We start from the raw sequence: 19,669 nt of genomic DNA, 5'->3' as shown, positions 1-19,669 counted from the left end.
TATTAATGTGGAAATTAAATAACTACTCTATTTTCCTTCAAATTTTGATAATAATATCCTATTTTCAGATGAATAGAGACCGGAAAAAGGTGCAAATGGTAAAAATAGGTGTCAAAAGTAATTGTATTATTATTTCGTTAATAAGGAGTAATAACTACTCCTTTCCAAAAGGGAGTTGCCAAATCTCATTTGATTTTAAAAAATCTATGGTCTTAAAACAAAACTTTTACTAGTAAAAGATTTGACAATCACAATTTTGCAATGGTCAGGGAGTGAGAATATTTGGATGTTAATTAGTACTAGATAAGCCTTAAAAATTAACAACTCCGAATTTGAAGCCAAAATTTGAGATGTCAATTCACTACTTAAGCCTTCAAAGAAAATTGACACCTCTAGATTTAAAGCCATGGTTAGAGATGTTATAAGCTATCTAAAAACCAATTGAGACTAGCTCTGTTGGTCAGGACTTTTGCATCTCATTAGGAGGTCAATAATTCGAATCTCCCCACCTGCGTGTGCATGTTATTCCCTTAGAAAGAGTTTTTCTTTTCTTTATTTATTTATTTCTATCCTGGGCTTATTTCTTGTATTGGTTGAGTTATTAGGCTTGATTATGTCGTAGATTCTTACAATTCATGTAGTGTCCTGAATTTATACTTATGTAAAATGGTCGCTTCTATCGATTGAAAAAAAAAAAGGCTATCTAATTTGAGTCTAATAGGTCCTGTCCAAGATGGACGTCCAAATCAAAGACAAAAAATATGCACACTCAATTTTTTGTTTTTTCTTATTTTGTGCGGATCTTTTGGATTTTTTTTTTGTATTTTTTGTCATTGTAGTTGTATTCTTTTCGTTTTAATATAAATAGAATGATCTGGTTCGTTAAAACAAAAAAACAAAAAAAACTCAAGATCATGACTATTCACTCTCCACACGCCGCGTTCCCAGGGATAGCTCTTCTAAGATGATGGGGAGGATTCAAACGAACACCATGTAAACAAATGCACTTAAATTTTGTTTACATTTAAGTTATTTTTTTAATATTGTTTGCATTCGATTCTACTTATGAAGTCGAAGTCAATGGAAATTCACTTAATTTGTGAGTAAGTATACAATATAACTCAACTCAACAAAATAAAGTAGACCCACTTATTTTCAACCAATTCAAATATCTTAAAATAAATTTTGGAGTGTATTTGAGAAAAAAGTGGAATGTAAAAATCTCTACCCATCGGGAAAAAAAAAGAAAAAAAAAAAGGACCAATAGATTTAGCATGTGTACTGAGACAAAAAGTAGCATCTCTCACGTGGATTATGTGAGGGGCAGTAGAAACTATGAAAACAAAGAAGGCACATAACACTGATCAAAAAAAAAAAAAAGAAGGCACATAACAGGGCACTAGGCCCAACAGTTTAGTAGCATCTCCGACCCATTTCTGAAACCCCTAAATGGAGAATGGATGTGACATATATTAGAAGGAGATTTTGTAATTTACTCTCACTCCATGAGAGAACCTTGGAGGGATCCATCGTACTTTTTAAATATTTGGGTCTCCAAATTGCCTTTGGTTTTATGGAGATCCTATTCCCATTTTAGAGACAAGATCTCTAAAAGTATAATGTGTCTCTCCTGATTATCCCATAAAGTGAAAAAAGTGCTAATATATTACAAAATCTCCATCCATTATGTCACATCCATTCTCTATTTTGAAATTTTAGAAATGAGTTGGAGATGGTCCAAGTGCAGCAAAGTTGTGGATCACGTGAGAAATTGCCTTTTTTTGTTTTGGAGTTTCAAAATTCCTAGTCACGTCTCTAATAAATTTTCTCTATCGTAAAGAAAATTCAGAACACAAGTAACTTAAAAATCGTGTTATCTCTTCACTTATTACTCTAAAAAACCACCTTCAAAACGCAAACCGAACACCAGAAGGAAAAATGTACACAAAAGACGTTAATTTCTAAAAGAGGCGAAAGGAAGAGAAACTCCAACAGTGAAGTGAAGCCCTGCACTGGATTGCAAGAATTTCCATCTTGGAAAAGCTTAATTCATGAGACTGAGCAAACTCCGACTTAGACTGAAAATAACTGAAATGAATATCAGCAATAAGAGTTCTTAGTGAAGAAACTCAACGAAATTAGTAACAATTTTTACATGGATTCTCAAAAAAGATAATTTTAAAAATTCAAGCGGCTCAGATCATTTATGTAGGGATTCCGAGACGGCTCCCATACAACGCTGTGTGTGCAAATGATATACCCCCAAATGGCGTACCCATAGAAACTAGTTTTTCGGAAAATGGTCAGGATGCAAAAACTAAATCTTTCATTTGTAAAAAGTGTATTAATATCCGTAAGATATGCATTAATATCCAAATTTATTTCGAATTTTTTCGGAAAATGGTTAGCAAGACCGTTTTTTCAGTTCCAATCGCTTTTTTAAAATAAAGCTGGGCTCACAAAACCCAAGAATAAGGCCAGTCGACTCGGTCCATTTTTTCTTTTTGCAAATGTTTTAGCCTATAATCTGATTCAGGCCCAAAGCCCATAATTCAGCATCCGGACTTGGGCTATCTGACATAACTAACACTGATTAATTAAAAGCCTAACCCCCAATGAGGGGTTAGTTTAGTTTAGCGGTCGAAAACTCAGACTTGGTTAGAGAATACATAGGTTTGAGGCCCATAGCCCTCAAAACATACTCCTAATAGCACCCACACGTGATGAGATTTTAGCTTTGGCCCTGATGTGAATGCGGTCGGGTCTTCGTGGTGTGATTTGGTGGGGCAATACAATTTGGCTGAAGTGATGGAGTATTACACCTGCACTTTCATTTTTTCACCAACAAAAATAATAATAATTCCTAACCAAAGTAATGGTAAAAGGACAAGACATGTTGTACTATTTACTTGAAAAACATAGGACCAGACTGACCAGTTTGTTTGACGATACTAATGGCAAAGTTTTATATATATATATATATATATATATATATATATATATATATATATATATATATATATATATATATATAGTCACATATAATACATCATCGTATATGGGTAATAGTGTTTTTATAATACCGCACAATCGCATGATATTGCATGTCGAATAATCGTGAAACTATTTGTCCGACTAACATTTTACTACACGATCTTAATAAGTTAAACCAGACACTAGATATGTGGTCTCTTGCGTTTGAAAAAAATCGCAGACACCCTTTGGGTTTTAAAATTTATACCACACCGGCCCCAGAAAATCTTATGTAAGCAAAATTATATCAAATAACATTCCAAAATTAATACCCTCATAAAATGAGAAATGTTGGTTGATATGGTATTTCAAAAAATATCAGTCACGAGAACAGCTACGTGATTTCGTAAAGTAGGTTTTCGTTTAAATACTGTGATATGTGATAGATATTATATAATTCGTATAAATTTGGATTTAATACAATCCACGTACGTTTTGCTAATTTTCCCGCATTCACATTATTATCCATTTTTAGTTATTGTGAAGGGTTTGACGGCCAGGATTCTCCTCGATCTAAGTTTTGGAATGTACATGATATTCTAAATCTGGATCGTCGAGCAAATCAGAGCCATTGATTGTAATAATGAACAATATATCTAGATTTGGACTATCCTGTCGAATCCATATTAAGGACCGAAAGCGATCCAATTCCGATTGAAAACTACATATATACCATCAATTTTCAAAACCTAAATGGAAGAAAGATAATGTGATCGATCACTATAGTCAACAGTCCTGTCCCTTAACAATAAGCATATAGATAATGTTGTTTTTGTGTGGATATATAAAGTATGGGCCTTAATAAATCAATCTTATATATGTCACGCTATAAAGTCATAATGCCATGGTTTAGGGGAGCATCCCTGACATATTCATATTAAATTGGAAATTAAGGCTCTGTTTGTTTGGGCATAAAATAGTTTTCGGTAAAATGTTTTACCTATTTTTCGGTATTTGGTAGTGTATAAAAGTGAAGAAAACATTTTCCTTTAATTGGATGAAAATGACTTATCCTTAAATCTTCCGTAAGTTATTTTTTAAAATGAAACCGTTGCCTTCTACTGCAATTCTCTTTGCTCAGTTTCCTCGATCGTCAGTCCTGACCCACGTTCAATTCCAATATTCTCACATCTTTCCACCGTTTAAGCCCCCCCCCCCATACGTTATTTTGTTGATTTCTGAAAATATTTTTCAAGTGCAAACCAAACGCCAAAAAATAAAAATTTAAAGTTTGTTTTTTGAAAAAACATTTTACATGGAAAATATTTTACACCGAAACAAAACAGAGCCTATACTCAGGCAAGTCAGGCTGCGTATTAACGGCTTTTTTGCTTGCTTATAAGCAGTAGCATATAGCGAGACAAAGTGTATGCACTCTGATATGAGTTTATGTGTACGTGAACCAAACGAGCCCTTCCGCATGCATAATGAGTTTATGTGTACGTGGCTCTGTGTGTGAGAGAGAGAGGGCCCGCTCATAAGTTTTGAAGGCCGGAAGCGAACCTCTTGAATGAGACCTCCCTATATCTTTCATACAAAAGTGGTTTACAAAAAGTCTCATAAAAAAGCCATTACAAAAGATTTACTATTACAAAATAGAAGCATATTATCCCAAAAAAAAATGCAACTATTACAATACCTTAAAATTCATCATTTGAAAATTAGTCTTTTCACACTTTTTGCTGCAAACTTACTAATTAAGTCTCCATAGTCCTCAACTCCTCAAGCATTTATTTTCTCTTCTTCTTTTTTTTATCCCCCAAGTGTTTCTAATGAGTAATTCTACAGTTTGGACCTATTTTGTGTAAAGGAAGTTCAATGTAGAAAAAAAATTGGGCCATACACACACACACACACATATATAGGGATTTTAGAATTTTGGAGCCCTCATTTTAAACATTTTTTGGAGGTCCGAAGCACGTGCTTCCCTGGCCTACCCCTTTAGCCGGCCCTGAGAGAGAGAGAGAACTATCTAGATGAAGGGAAAATTGATCTGGGTAGCTCAATTAAGAATATAGGTTGGAAGGTCAAAATTGCTTTGGGTAGCTGATCAGTTAATGACCTACCAAATTTGCAATATTTTTTAGACACAAAATTTTCGATTTTCTAATTAATTAAATAATGAGAGATTACATCCACAGGTTTATTATGTACAAGAATGATCTTGACTACCAGCGGCTACTTATTTCCCACAAGATAATGCATGTTTGTTTACAAGCATTAATTAGGCCCCGTGTCGTTAAGATTTTTATTTTTTAAGTACTTATTTTTCATTTTACGAGACAAGTCATTCTCTCACAGTACATCATTTTTAATTTAAAAAATAAGTACAATGAACTGTCTAGGAAAATGAGAAATAAGTACTTAAAATTGACTAATAAAGTGACTGATCCATACCCATATCGTTTTTAAAATTAAAATGAGGAAACAGTCTATGAAAACAACGAAAACCTTTTTTATTAATTTATTTATTTAAAGTATTCAACTTCTAGAAGTCTTTGGTATACAAAATAGTGTGTAACAAATACCAAGCAAATGGGAAGATGCATGCACATATACTGTAACGCCCGGAAAAGTTCAACCTTAACACGTGCCATAGATGCATAAATGTCGCGTTGAAAAGTCAAGTTTTCTTAAAAAAAATAAGAATTATCGTAACGAATATATTTTTCACAAAAGCTTGAGAAGTTTCCTATACTATGAAAGATATCTCACCAATCTTAAACTCCATAGAACCAAACTATCCTACTTTATTCCCATAAGTTCCAAGAACAACATATTCTTTCTATCAAAATATATTCTTTCTATCAAAATAAGTTCTACAAGCCATAAGGTGGGCTTCAAAAATATGATTACATAACCAATAGTTTTACAGTTCTAAAATAATAAAATAAGGTCTCGGTTCCACAATCATACAAAAAAATACATAATTACAAATCTGGTCTAAAGGTCTAACATGTTTCATTACCAATGCTAAACAAACAACAGCACAAAAGGAACTTCACATAACTATACTTCACTAAGTTCTCGGCGTCTCTTTGTCACCTGAAATGGTTAAACAACATGAGCCAGAGCCCGTAGGAAACAAGACTAAACCAATTAATATGTTCAAGTTTAACATAAACGTCGTGAAACAAGCATAAATTAATAATCCACACATAATGCTCTCAAGTGTCCATAAATTTACCATATTAATGACCTCATACCTTCCCCAACTAATCAACCTAGGCCAACATTCCTCGGTTCAACTCAAATTCATAGCCATACGCTAATTCTAATATCTAACCGAGGGTAGACGGGTACAAGTACCACCCCATGAACCGGGGTAATCAGGTACAAGCACCACGCTCATAAACCAAGGATAGACGGGTACAAGTACCACCCCATGAACCCGGGTAATCGGGTACAAGTACCACCCTTGCACCGGGGTAATCGGGTACGGTGTACCACCCCAACAATTTTCGGTCTTTCACCGAGGAGCTCGCCAAGCCCAGCTTGCTTTTCCTAGGTGCACCACCTAGATCTAGACCAAATAATCTGAGCACAATCATCTTAACCTATCTCACCAAATGGAATAATTCATATCCAAACATTGTCCACATAATTCCCTACCATGTATCCAAGCACTAAGTGTCCAATAAATTTTAAACACACATAAACTCTTTCATTAACATAAATAACCTTCACAAGTCATAAAAATAAATCACAATGTGCAAGAGTCATAATTTTTGCATCTCAAATTAAACTTAATTGCTCAAGTAAGTATTTTTCTTTTTCTCTAGATGTTTAACACGTAGCATGGATACAAAGTCTCAAATAAACTTGGTATATTCCAACACTATACGGCTATACACTTCAATAACACATAAATTTCAAGAATTTAATAAGTATCAACAAGAATCCATACTCTCATACTCTTTATGTGAGATCTTAAAACCTTAACACAATTTTTCACATAATCTGAGGAATATTCATGTTCTACAACAAATTCACAACATTTATACTAAAAATAAACATATCAAGAGGGTTAGTCATGTATCCTACCTCAAAAGAGCCAAATTTTGAAAAAAGCTAGGAACTCCAAAGTTGGCCGATCGAAATTTTGTTAAAATCAGTGCGTAGCCTTTTGTCCGTAGATCAGCTTTTCCTCTTGCCTTTTTGCGAGATTCTCGTCTCCGATTTTGGGGTTGAACAAAGAGGTTTATTATGGAGTTGAGAGAATGAGAGAGAGGGAGAGAGCGGAAAGGAAAAAAAGAAAAGCAAAGAAATCTGAAGAGTTCTCGGCTGTCCTCCCATTTTAAGTGCAAAATTGCGCTATGGCCCTCCAAGAATCAACCTGTTACTCCATCTTCTATAATGCTTTGAGTCATTACACTAACGCCCATAAAGCAAACAATTAATAATAGTTAACTCTAAAAGTTTATATATATAAAAAAAAAAAAACTCCATCACATATGGGTCCCACGCACTTGGTCCATAGCACACAACTCAAGCTCAATCAACCAAACACACATACACACGTATTAACGTATATGAACGTCTATGTAAAAAAAATCCATGCCTTAATTACTAAATATAATTACACATAACCACATTAAATAAAATAAATTTGTATTTGGGACGGGTCTCTACTTATACCTTCTAACTCTTCACATATACCTTTCTGCTCGTATCCGTAATCATTCTCTCAACCTGGAATCCGATATTTTACTTTTATTTTGGTATTTGCTCTAACATATATAGGCCTAAATTGCAACTAGAGTGGAGTGCAGTTAGTGCCTCACTTATACTCTTATGCATAAAGACATGGTTCGATTCCGTAAGCTCCCAAGTCCCCTAGGATGGAGTATATTAAGTTTAATGAATGAAAAAAAAGAAGAAGAAGAGGAAGACGGGCTGCCTATCCTATCTTGAATAGATGAGCATGACCAAACTCAAGAAAGGCACGCAAGAGGGGAGTTGAGTATCAAGTATCAACTCATCTCCTCTTTTCGACTATGCCATTGTAAGGAATTTGATATTTTCACTCTTCTTTTAACATCTCCGATTCTTGTTTTGTATATCCATGAGGATACATATAATGTTACTCTTTAATATGTGAAAAAGTGAATAAACGAAAACATAACAATATAAATTTACGAAGATATACACAATTAAAAGAGCGAATATAAAAAGAGAGCATGAAATCACTATTTTTTTTGCAATTAGGCAAGGTTTGGAACTTTGGCCTAAATTGCAACAATTTCTTTAATTTGTTTGTCTTTTTTTCCATTATTTCAAATCCATGTTAATTTATTTTGGATAATCATTCTTCTCGACAATAGAATCTAAAAAGTATGAATTGTGCCTAAAAGCTGAAAAATATTCACTAAAAACCGAACATATTTGATAAAGATACTAATTTGACTGTTTTGAACTCCAATCCGTGTTTTTATGATCAAGGTTGAATGCAAGGGGTGCTAACAGTCGTGGAGCTTGATGCCAAAGATTTTGACGAAAAGCTAAATATTCACTAAACATTAATAATATTCTTTAGTTTTAAAAATAATTAGTATCTTGTACGTCAATTGTCTCATGGAATATGTACTAGTTAATAATTATGACAGTACAGGGCGCTTGAGCTAAGGTCGCCCTTATACCACAAAAATGGAGACGTCGCTCAGCTGCCGTACATTGGATTGTGTTTTGAATGGTTCGGATTTGCGGACAATCTATTCTCTCGCGAATAGGGACCATTCAAAACACAATCCAACGGCTGTTAACATAAGTTCGCATTTTTCCACTCTAAAGGCGACCTTAGCTGAATCGCCCGTATATCATTATTACCACACTCTACAAATAACTGCCCTAAGAGCATTGGTTACCAATGTCTTCAAAATTCTATATACGTTTTCACAATATACAGTAACAGTTTTGAGATTTCGAATTGTGTAGAATCTGTAGACGCATTAACATACGAGAGATGCTACATACACTACATAGTTACACTACACGTTACACTATATTTTATGTGGAGCTCATTTTAGGTTTCAAAAAAATCCAGAAAAATATTTATAAATTCTAAAATATTATTTTATAGGGCTCTGTAAAAAATTAGCTTCAACGGATATTGGTAAGTATTATTTCTAGATTCGTAGTGCCGAAACTGCGCAATTAAGCAATTTCACCCCTATGAATCCAAAAGTAGTACTTACCGACATTCATTGGAGCTAATTTTTTATAAGATCTCATAAAACAATATTTTAAAATTTATCGGTGTTTTTTTAGATTTTTTTGGGACTCAAAATAGGTTCCACATAAGATGTAGTGTAACTATGTAGTGTAAAAATGTAGTGTACCTATCTTTAGGGTTAACATATAGTATTCTCAAAATTTCCTTTTTTTTGGCAAATTCTTAAAAAATTGCCTTTTAGGTGCCTTTTACTTTACAGTTTATTTGTTTGTTTATTTTTAATCAAAGGTAGTTTACACTTTACAGGTTTGAATGCATCAAAATAATACAACTAATTGCTATTGCAGAAAAATTCTTGGAATATTGTGAGTCAATCCTCAAAAAAACCGAAAAGTACTGCAGCCTAGCAATAGTTTATTAACTTTATTCTAAGATAAGATTTGATGATAAGAAGTTAAGAACCGTTGGAAGTAGTTTATTCTAAGAGATAAGATTTGATGATAGCGTTAATGGTTTATCATTATTGCCCCACCCCCACCCCCACCCCCACCCCCACCCCCATGTCCCTGGGCCAAAAGCCCGTTGGCACGTTCTCTTAAGGCTGTGTTTGGATGTCAGATATCTCGGGGGAAATGAGAATGTGATTTTAAAACTCTAACATTCCTATGTTTGTGAAGAGTGAGAACGTGAATGAGATTACTAATCTCCCAATCCAGAAGAAAATCACATTCCTAAATATAGGAGGAATTTGATTTCTCCCACCCCATGGTAATCTTGATTCCTAACTCGATCAATATAAAAATGAAAGGTTTCTTTAGGATATTTCCAAAATAAATGATTCCTAGAGAAGATTACTTCATTAATCCAAACATCGGAATAGAATTACTAGGAATTTGATTTTTGGTAATCAAATTCCTATTCTTACAAAAGATTATGGACATCCAAACTGAGCCTAAGAGTTGGGCTCTTCTCCAGTAATTCGCAAGAGTATTTTACCATACAAGAGTATATATTATATTGGTAAAAGATTTTTGTGGGAACCACGCTAGTTAAACAATTTGTCTCAGACAGTTCCAGGAGAGGACCCATTCCCTTTCCTAAATTAACCAGTCGCTAGCACTATTTACTCATAGCATCTCCGAGGGAGGTACCAAAATCAAAACGAAATTACATTTGATGAGCCATATAAGTAAAACAATCTTTAAAGGAGAAAGCAAACTTGTTACACTATTTTGGCGTAACTCTCTCTCTCTCCCCAAGTTGAAGAGAGAGAAAACACGATTCAAATTGCCATCTCATCAAATTTAATGCTTACTATTGGTGAATTGTTAATTTTTTGGGCAAAGGGGCCAATTTAAAAAACTGATAAAAGATTAAAATTTGAATAGTTTCTCGGAGTGCATAACTCTCCAATTTGCCACATAAGTTACCAAAGTACATATTTAATATAAAATTTTGCTTATTCACTTAATTGGAGATGCTCTTATAATTTGCCACGCGGCACGCACTCAACCCAATTCTTTCCCATATTATAGTCAGTGCCATTCATCAACTTTAAAATATATGTAGATCTAGTAATCATCCACCAACATATTTCTTACTCATTTCTTAAACAAAGACCAAGTCTGGCTTTGGTTTAAAGATTCTAGGACAATGCTATCAGAATACCCACCTCGTGAGGTATTTATAATCTTTCTTTCCTTCACTATTTAATTCAGTACTAGCCTGGTGCAAATTAAAATAAAGTGTATACAGTGCAAAAAAAAAACTAAAATGCATGCATGTGAGAAAGTACATAATGGAACACTTAATTATAAATATGTTTCGTGGTATTACCACAACCATACCAAAAATAAATTATATACATATAAATATTTATATGCGTGCGTCTGTTTGTGTGACTAGTTAGTTTGTTGACAAGTAATATTCTATTTTCTTCGAGTTGATTCCAATGTTAAATTAAATATGAGTTTAAATTGTTCTCGCTAAAACCCAAGTGCTCGCCACCACGCCTGGTAAAAAGCTCGTTAGCTATCACGCCAATCGCTTGATCTTAACTCTTTGATTCTTTGAACCAATTAAGTATGATAATTAGAGCATGAAACTAATTAATTAGTTATTGTCATGATCAGATTATCTACCCCTGTTTGCTTGAGCTTAAAGCAAGTGTTGGGATTACTCTTTAGGACTTAATTAATTTAATCAAAGTATTTTTTTTGGTGGTAAATTATTTTAATCAAAAGTTTGTTTTCTCTTTTCGAGAAAACACGATCGTAGATTAAGATCTATTCCATCTTTCTTTATATAGTATATATAATATATGTTGCCTTTCTTCATTGGGAAACTGTAGCCCCCCCAGCTTAATTTTATATATGCCTGGTCTCCATAAGCCACTCACTTCATATGCTAAGTGTACTTTTTTTCTATATATACAAGATAAGAAAACTAGGAAATCTGCTAGCGAGGCCTCGTTTCGCTAAGGTTTTTATTTTGTAAGTACTTATTTTTCGTTTTATGAGACATGTCATTTTCTCACAATATATTACATTTAAGCTGGTGAAAGATTGGGTGTATGTAGCCTTTTTTTTCTCAAGCTAAGAGGCGGCTTGAACTCGTAAACTGGCCAAGTTATGTTGGGACAATCTTACCGCTACACCCGGGCTGCCCAGTATATGTATATGAAAATATCTATGTGTATATGTAATCAAAAGTGCTCCACGTCACTTATCTCTACTTTGATTGGAACAAGAGAATATATAACTGGCTTCGGTTTTGCCCCCTCGGTTTGTTCGTTGTGATCAGTTTTCTCTTTCGGATTTAGGTAGCTTTGATTGTCCTTTGTTTGGGCTATGTTTGTGGATGTGTTTTGGGTTGGTGCCTTGGTTTGGTTTTGGTGTTTTGGTTTTCGTTTTGCTGGTTCGGGTTTGAGGTCGTGAGGTTCTTGGTTATGCATGGTTTTTTGGTTGGCATCTAGCCTTCCTATAGGCCTTGGATGGATTTTTGCCGGTGTGCCATTGATCCTTTTAATCTTTGTAATCCTTTATAAAGATTAATAAATTCTTTTGCTTAGCCCAAAAAAGAGAGAGTATATAATGGGCAACAAAAGTTAGAACTATCATAGATTATAAATGTTGGTAATATTGTTCTTCATTTTGTGGATCTTCATTGGAACATTTCATTTCTTGATTTTTCAACTATTAGCTTTAAAATATTTTGTTTATTGTTCTTCAAATATGGATCCTCATTGCATATCTTTATACTATTTAATTTAGAGACGATGTCTACTTTTTATCTTGATTTTTTGAAGTTCTATGGGCCATTTGCATTGAAATGGACATAATACCCCCATGTCCATGAGTTGTTTAGATGAGATGAGAAGAAAAGAATGAGGAAAGTCGACAAAACTAATAGAGGGATTCTTTAAGGTCTTGAAATTAAAGTAATGATTTGGAAAAATTAAGAATAAATGAGAGTTGGTAAGTTATTGTTTGGATAGTTAGTTAAACGGAATTGGAAACCTATGTTGCACTCCCCTGTAATGCATCATGCAGGGCAGATTCGAACCTCATTAATTTCTTTGAATTCTAATCATGTACTTCAAGGGGTAGCTCGATCAAATAGAGATGATATAAAAATTCAAACATTATATCTATAGTTCCAGTGTGGATGACCTATTTTTGGCCTGATCGATCAGGGAGGAGAGTAATTAAAGTTTTATATAAGCTGGCCCAAACATCTCGATTGTCAAAACCAAAAAAAAGAGAGGTGAGATCATAAAAATAGACTTTTAGTGATAAATTTAGAAGTACCTATAGATGCTCATAGAACACTAGTCCTTAATTTAATACGTAGATACCTAACAGTATCAGGGTTCAGTACATTGCATCAAGTCCCACAAATCACAACTAGGATTTTTTTCAATTGATTTCTTTTTTAATTAGGCATTTAGATCCGATAAGTAAACTTTATTCAAACCAAAAAAAATTATTTCTTTCGTGGTCCAGTTAGGTTAGGTGTCTCAATCTAGTTACTCCCTCTCCCTCCCAAAATATTTGTCCGGTTCACAAACGAGACTAAAAAATAATGTATTTCTTTTAAGAAAAAAATCAATTTTTTCTCATAAATTTAAAGAACTCATCGATATCTAGTGAATTGTTGAAAAAAAATTAGAGTGTTTCTTGCAAAAATTGTACTATTATTTTTACTTCCTTATTTTGCAGACCGGACAAATATTCTGAGACAGAGGGAGTACTATAAAGAGTAAAAAAGTATTCGGTTAATGTCACTTCGCTCCCATGGTGAAGTCCTATTAGGTAGAATTATTGCACAAAAGTCATAGCGATTTCGTGGCTTTTAACGACTGATCAAGCTGATAAGTTCTGGTTTTTTTAATCGGACATTTGCGTTATATATCAATTGCGCTTACATCGACTAATTTTTAAACTATCAAGTTAACAGTTCGATAAACTTTCAGGGACTCTAAGAATCTCGTTTTGATCACGGTGAGAATTAAACCTGCAAACTTATGAGATCGAATTCACCCCTTACATGTGTAGCTGTTTTTACTTTTTAGAGCTAATTTGTGTGGCTTTTAACGACTGATCAAAATAAGATAAAGCTGATAAATTCTGATTTTTTTAGTCGGACGTTTGTGTTATAGTATATTAATTGCGCTTACCTCGACTAATTTTAAAGCTATCAAGTTAACGGTTCGATAAACTTTTAGGGACGCTAAGAATCTAGTTTCGACAGTGAGAGTTAAACCCGCAAACTTATGAGATCGAATTAGCCCCTTACGTGTGTAGACTGTGTAGTTGTCTTTAGAGCTAATTTGTGTTTTTTCCATCAAAATGTACGTATATTTACTTGCCGTGCTGAATGATAAAGCTTTAGTGCTATGCTTTTTGTGGTATAGTACGTGAGGAGTCTAGGGGTGTGCAAGAAATCCGCCGGCCCGACCCGATTCGAAGGGTCTCGGGCAAAGTCGAACATGTGGTTCGGACGGGTGCGGATTTATTTTTTGTTAAAAATCAGATTTCGGTTCGGGGTTCAGTTAGTGAGTTCCTTACCCGTGGGGTCGGACCCGACCCGAAGTAAAGAATTGGGCTCTCGAAGGATTCTTACCACTTGTGCGGTTTGGTTTGCGGGCCCAAATATTCTTACCCGACATGGTCGGATCGGGATCGAGTTCGGGTTTCGGGTCAAAACCGACCTGTCCGACCCGTGCACACCCCTAGCCTGAGGACTAGATTTCATAGGATTAGATAGGACTCCATATATCCATCCTTATCTTATTTTGTATTAATTTCTTTTGACATTTAGATGATCGGGCCAGCTTACGCGCACCTCGACTAATTTTGAAAACTTGAAGTTAACGACCGGTCAACTCTCCAGTGGCCCTAACGTTTGGAATTTGGCCCAAAAAATTCGAATATGCGACCTTATGAAGAACAAACACAATATTAACTTTTAGTCGATGAATGCCAAGAATGCTCCAATTTAGTCGGTGAATGCCAAAAATGTTCCAATTTAGGCGTGACCATCACAGATACAATTAATCTAGTTAATTCTTTTCGTCCGGTTTCGTTTTCTTTGGCTCCGCAAGATTGTAATAGGTTGGCGGTTGGCGCATGCTATTGTGAAATACTCCCTTTTCATCGAGATATCTGGAACCTGGGAAGGTAATTTTCCCGAACTGGACTTTTAGCGAAGCTCGGCTAGATGTTCCTATTTTGCAGTAATCAATAAAACAGCTATTTATTGACAGAAAAAATAAAAATCACATGGACCTTTTTCTGAACAAATTGACCTTAAAATTTTCACATGGGCTTGTAGCTATTCTGTCGCACAAAAAAAGTCAAACGCGATTAACAATTTTTAAGATGATCTTAAAAGTCAAACGCAATTAAGTAACAATTTTAAGATGATCTTTAAAATGCCAAATGCGATTAACAATTTTAATAAGATGATTTTAAAAAGTCAAACGCGATTAACAATTTTAAGATGAACTTAAAAAGTCAAACGAGATCATCACAGATATGATAGTCTTTTTAAATGCTCCAATTTCGCCTGTGAATGCCAAGAATGTTCCAATTTAGCTGTAATTGTCACGGCCTCGTTCCAGATTCAGAAATAAATATTTATTTTTTAAGAAGGCAATTTCAAGCTTAAAAATTATGTGTTTAAGCAAATAATTTTTCTAGTAATATGGATTTTGTTTAATAGATCGCATTGAGATCTTTAAACGGTGCAAAAAAAAAATTCAAAAAACTATTTTTTATTTTTATTATATTTGAGTTTGAAAATGTAAAATAAATATTTATTTTTTAAGAAGGGAAAGTGGAACACGTTCGTTCTGTTTCATTTTCTTTATTTCCGCGAGATTGTAATAGTTGGCGCATGCTATTGCGAAATACGCCATTTCTATCGAGATATCTACAACTTGGGAAAGTAATTTTCCCAGACGGGGCTTGTAGAGAAGCTCGGCTAGATGTTTCTATTTTGCAGTAATCAATAAAATCGCTATCTATTGACAAAAATAAAAATAAAAATTCACATGGACTCTTTTCTGAACAAATTGACCTTCAAAATTTCACATGGTCTGGTTGCTATTCTGTCGCACAAAAAAAGTCAAACGCGATTAACAATTTTTAAGATGATCTTAAAAAGTCAAACGCGATTAATAACAATTTTAAGATGATTTTAAAAAGTCAAACGAGATCTTAATAATTTTGAACTCCACGAGGAAAATTATTTCTGAATTGATTTTAAGCATTGTTCATTAAATTATATTTATAGTATAAAAACATTTACAGTAAACTTTTTCCATGGGTACAAAGAACCTAGCTAGCTACCAATTGTGCATGGCGTAGTCCCAATGTTTTAGACTCATGATTTTATGTGTGGCAGATAAAGGTTATTTTGAATTATTTATTTTTCGCTTTGTGAAACATGTCATTATTTCACAATACATTATCTTTAATTCAAAAAATAAGTATTTATTTTACTTAGCAGAACGGAGACTAATATTGACAAGTATATACAATAGTTTATTTGTATATCCATTTTTTTTTTATATTAAAAAGCTATGTGATGGTTACATGGTCTGTCATGTGGCTTTCATTTTAGCTCTCTCTTTTTTATCTCCTTCGATGTATCCATTATTGAGTTTCTCATTAATAATATTTTTGCTGTTTAAAAAAAAAAGGCTCATAAATCATACTAGATGAAAAATCATACATTATAATTAATACAACATACTAGTAGCTTACTTTGAGTTTTATAGGTGCAGGCTGCAACATTTTTTTTTCTTCTATTATTTTCATCCAAGTTATTGTACTCCCTCCATCCGGATTTAATTGTCCCTAGTTGTATTCTAATTGGCTAAAAATTGGGTTATAATACAATGTTTTTGAAATCACGTAAAACATTATAAATTGAAAGATATAATTGATTGAAAAATGACATGAACTTTCAAAAAGGACTATTAAATCCAAATCGAAATCACGTAAAACATTATAAATTGAAAGATATAATCGATTGAAAAATGACTCAAACTTTCAAAAATGACTATTAAATCCAAACGGAGAAGTAGTTTTGAATTGTCTACGAAAGTTAACTTTCTTACTTTGATTTTTTCACGATGTAAAGATGGAAGTTAAAAATTGCTGAGTTCTTAACCAACGACTAGGGTTATGATAGTCTTTTTAAATTCTCTGCTGAATGGTCAAGAATCACTTTTTTTTCTTCTATTGTTCGCTTACTTCTTCTTCGTACGTATGAAATTATTTATTCAGTTATTTTTATCGTGCTTGATTTAGTTGTTGCGAACTTCACATGATTGTTGTATTTAAATTTTTTTATAATAAAGAAATAATTTGATTTCCTATTTTTTGACATTGAAACAGATGAGTTACTTTTTTTTTTTTTTTTCCTTTAATGATTTTCTTAAGAAATGTATAAGCAAAATACTGTAGGTAGAGGAAAATAAAGAAGGTGTTTGGACTAAATTAATTAAAAAATACATAAAAAGCAGTACACTTAGGCTGAGTTAGGCCTAAATATTTTTTAAAACATTGGATTGGAATCATGCATGTTTCATTGACTTTTTTAATTTATTTTTTCTTAAATCTTCATGGCTTGGATCATTTGTTTGAAGGAGAGTAGACAAAAGTGTAAAATCATATAGAACAAAGTTGAAAAACATTCAAACAAAACAATCCAATAGTTCGAATTTTGTTCTTTTTTAATCTAGTAAAAGTTTCGGAGCTTGCACACGCAATTTTTACTTTTTAAATGTTTCTTGTTATGGTGAATTATTTATCTAAAAAGTTTTACCCTTGATCGATCGCGAGGTAAAATTTTGAAAAGGACTAGAACAGATAGGTACATAGTATAGTACGAGATAATTTTTGCCCAAACAAACTCTCTCTCTCTCTCTCTCTCTCTTTATGTACAAGACAAGTAAGGGTCATCATCGGGCCAGGCCGGTCGGGCTTTTTCTTTTTTTGCGGGCCGGGCGGGCCGGGCTACCTACTATAAATTGAAGCCCAAGCTCGGCCCGCGGGCTAGCGGACCAAAAACCGGGCGGGCTTAAATTTCCTTGGGAAAGGGAAAAAAGAAAGGATTTTGTGGGATTTGGGGCTAATGGGCAGGCTTGTGGGCGGGCTTTTGGACGGGTACCACAGGCGGGCTACTGGGCGGGCTCACGGGACGGGCCTACGGGCAGGCTGAGTAAAAATTTATAGGCCCGAGCCCGCCCATTACAAACTATGGCCCGGCCCGCCCGTTTCACGAGATCGGGCCGGGTAAAAGCCCAATGGGCCGAGCGGGCCGCGGGCCTTCGGGCCAAATGATGACCCTTAAAGACAAGATAAGAAATTTAATCTACTTTTTTCCAAGGAATTTGGGATGGAGCAGGTGAGATTTGAATCATCAAACCAAAATGCTATGCTTACAACTATTGTGTAGTTTGTGTAACTAATTCTGACCGTCCAGATATATTTGGACGGTATAGATTTTTAAAAAAACTCTTCTACAAAAAAAATAACTTTTTTGAAGAAGAGTTTAAGCGAATCCTGACCATTAATTACAACAATTGAAGGCTAGAAATTGATTATGTTTCTTACCGAATACATGAAAGTATAAGATGCTACCATTGAGCTACCACCCCGTTTGTCCCAAATGAACGTACTCTTATATTGCCAAATGTGCTCCAAAAAAGACAAATCACACAAAATAAGTATTTCCTCTGTCACAAGATATTTGTTCGATCCACCAGATGAAACCTTATAACTAATCGGGGCGGTTTCGGAGACACCCAAAAAAACACCTCATAGTTTCTGATCAAATTTTGATGATCTGAGCCGCTCAATATGATCAGAACGTGATTTTAAGGGTACCTGTGAGAAATCAACAAAAAAAATGACCGGGAAGGGCTTGATCCGAACAGTTTTTTATTGAACGGTTCAAATAAAAACTACTCAAATCAAACATTTTCCGGTCATTTTTTTTTCTAATTTCTCGCGGGCATATTTAAAATCACATTCTCCACACATTGAACGGTTCGAATCATAAAAATTTAATCGAGAACTATGAGATTGAGATTATGAATATTTTTTTAGGTGTTTTTTTAGGGTATTTCTTGAACCGTTCCGATAACTAATAATACATTTTTGAGAAAAGTATTTTCTTAAATAACAGTTTACTTGATATCAGTGCGTTCTTCTAATTTATGAATAAAGTGTAAAGTTTTTCTTAGGACGACTGTATTGTTTAATTTTAACTTGTAAAGCCTCGTTTTATAAACCGATCAAATATTTACTGTTCGGTTAAGATTCGAGTCGTCAATTGCGGAGATGAACGGCCAGATCGAACGCTCTACACGCGCTCTACAAAGAGATTCTCGACAGTATCCCCGTTCCTGAATTATTGAACCCAACCACAGCCTTCTCACAGCTAGACACAACCCATCCGTCACCCCAAAAGCCACCACCTCCAACCAACCAACCACCGTCACATGCCCGTTAAAATAGCGCCAAAAATACAGACGCCACCACTCTCGTCATTACCCCAAAATTTCAGGGGCTTTATCGTCATTAACTAACTACTGCTATTTCCCGATGTGCTGTAAGCATACTTTTTTAAAACCCCCTCAAAACCCGTGGCCTATTCCTTTTGCTAAAGTACGCCGGTGCGCGTAGCCAAACCCAAAACGGCAAAACCCGTGGCTTATTTACCCAAAAAAAAAAAAACCCGTGGCCTATTCCTTTTGCTAAAATACGCCCGCTGCGCACAGCTCTCCGTAGCCCTTTTCGCTTACGTGTAGAAACGCTACGTAGCCAAACCCAAACGTGCACTCGTGAGAGAGGAGGTGCGCACTCACGCCCCCCCCGCGCCCGTTAGCACAAAGCCGTTTACTTTTTTAGTACAATTTCCACCGATTTCTTCCCTTTAACATACGCA

Source organism: Rhododendron vialii, chromosome 7a (genome assembly GCF_030253575.1).
Source record: "Rhododendron vialii isolate Sample 1 chromosome 7a, ASM3025357v1".
Taxonomy (NCBI): Eukaryota; Viridiplantae; Streptophyta; class Magnoliopsida; order Ericales; family Ericaceae; genus Rhododendron; species Rhododendron vialii.
This window is presented reverse-complemented; position numbering follows the sequence as displayed.